This window comes from Dipodomys merriami, unplaced genomic scaffold, assembly GCF_024711535.1.
Source record: "Dipodomys merriami isolate MVZ:Mamm:240054 unplaced genomic scaffold, mDipMer1.0.p SCAF_1, whole genome shotgun sequence".
NCBI lineage: Eukaryota > Metazoa > Chordata > Mammalia > Rodentia > Heteromyidae > Dipodomys > Dipodomys merriami.
The window spans coordinates 31,110,445-31,112,833 of record NW_027202270.1 but is presented as its reverse complement, the minus strand read 5'-3'; the positions used below and the strand labels follow the sequence as shown (position 1 = coordinate 31,112,833).

Sequence of the window (2,389 nt, the reverse complement as noted above, 5' to 3'; positions counted from 1 at the left end):
ACAGGGATGTTAACTCCAAGCTTGAAATCAAGGTTTCAGCAGAGTCATGCTCATTCTGCAAGTTATAGATATGTTTGTCTTTGTTTAGCATTTAATGGTTGCTGGAGATCTTTCAGGTCCTTTGGTTTAATGGATATATTTTACAATCCTATCATTATATCATGTACCCTCAGTCATAGCAGATTTCCCTTATATGAGGACATAAGTCACAAAATTGAATTTGGGCTCATTCAAATGACCCTATTTTAATTTGATCAGATTTGAAAATTCTTTTTTGAGATTTTACTTCCAAACAAGGTGTTATCTGCAATATTGGACATAAAGATATCTCTTTTGAAAGGTACACAATTCACTTCATTTGTTTTATTCAAATTATGTATCCTAAGATAATGTTAGCAAGGTAGTAAATCTACATCTGTACATTTATAATAAAAAAAATTAAATGGTGATGATCCTCAGTACCAGAAAAACTAAATGATAATGAATAGATTCATAATTCACAATATCTCAGGAGATATTTGTTAAATTAACAAAAAAATTTATTTGAAAACTATGACTTGCCTTTGAGAACATAAGTGTGAATATAGAAAATAATATTATGAATAAGATCAATGTATGTTGAGCTTTATACACAGTCTTGTATAGCTTATTCAATTATCTTTATAAACTTGCTTTTCATATATATTTATTTCACACATGCAGTACTTTTTAGTACCTATGGTTTCACTTTTTTTTCTTATATAGATTGTGAGATTTCCCCAATAGCATCTATTAACTTACCTAATTAACCTAATTTGTTGGGTGTTGATATTATTTATTCTATACACAAAGTTTGCAAGTTGACAAGTTTCTTTTCTGAGTTTTCTGTTATATTAATTTGTAATATTTGTTAATCCTGAGTCTCTTGTCACATGGTTTTTATAAATTAATTTTATTAAGATGTTTTGATAGGGCTTTCACATTGCAAACTACAAAGTAGTACTGGAAGAAGCTAAATATAGAAATGGACAAATCTCATAGATCAGAAGACTGAATATTACTCTTATGCAATACTGTTTTGTCTCCTGACCCATTCATTTGTCTTTAATTTCTTTTGATTTTATAGTTTTCCATGTGAAAGTCTTGCATTTTCAAAGATGTATTCTGAAGTATTGTTGCAATACAGTTAGGCATGAGGATTGTGAGTTTGAAGCCATCCTGGGCAAAATAACTTATTCTCTCTCTCAATAGAATAAAAAAAAAAGATGGAGGCTGGAGATATGATTTAAATACTATAGTCAATAGTTGCCTAGTATTCACAGGTCCTGGTTTCAAGGTATAGTAGCACAAAGAATATAGACTAAATTTCTTAATTTTTTTAGTATTTATTAATTTCCAATTTCCTCTTACTGATTTCCAATCTTATTCCTATTGTCAGAAGAAATAGTTGGTGTGAATCTAACCTTTTAAAATTTGTTTTATGACCTAACATATGGTTTAACTTTTAGAAAGTTCTACAGTTGTTTTTTTTTTTGGGGGGGGGGGGGTTATAGTCATGGGGCCTGAGCTCTGGGCCTGGGTGCTGTCCCTCAGCTCTTCAGCTCAAGGCTAGCGCTCTACCACTTGAGCCACAGTGCCACTTCCGGCTTTTTTTCTTTTTGCTCATGTGGAGCTGAGGAATCGAACCAGGGACTCATGTATGCAAGGCAAGCGCTCTACCACTGAGCCACCTTCCCAGCCCCAAGTTCTACAGTTTTTGAGGAGGACTGTATTCTGTTACTCATGTACGGACTGTCTATGGACATTTGTCATGTCTAGTTGATTTCTATTGCAATTCATATCTACTTTCTCGCTGTTCAGTTGTCTACTATATCACTTTTTTATCTTTTTTTTTCATGTCAGATGGGTAATATACCCAGGTATACAAGGTTTGAGGGAGGTATATATCATACAAATATGTGAGGACCCAATCATCATGTTTATGAATCAGAAAAGGATCTACTATATCACTTTTAAAAATAGCTTTTTTCCTGTCTTCAATTCTTCCAATTTGTGTCTTATATTTAAATACATATATGTTTGTGATTATTTTGTTATATCTTTCTGTTATACTGACTTCCCCCATCTTTGTTGTGCTAAAGAATGATCCCAAAGCTTATTTGCTTGCTAGGCAAGTATTGTGTCCCAGAGCTATAAACCCTGTCCTACACTGACTTGTGTGTGTGTGTGGGGGGGGGGGGGGGGTTACTGGGGGTTGAATTCAGGATTTTGCATATGATAGGCAAGCACTTGAGCTTGAACTACATCCCCAGCCTATACTGACACTTCTGTCATTACATTTTCTTTGTCTGTCTGATAACATTGTGAAGATAAGGACTTCAAGGAGTTCTAAATCCAATTTAGCTCCTCC

At 33.7% G+C, this 2,389-nt stretch overlaps 1 non-coding gene across 1 annotated transcript; it reads right to left on the bottom strand.

Moving 5' to 3' along the window:
* Positions 1–1,875: 1,875 nt before the first annotated feature.
* LOC138835482 (small nucleolar RNA U13) lies at positions 1,876–1,977 on the bottom strand. The gene has a single exon (XR_011374641.1). It is a non-coding gene; the product is annotated as a small nucleolar RNA U13 (small nucleolar RNA).
* Between the last annotated feature and the right edge of the window lie 412 nt (positions 1,978–2,389).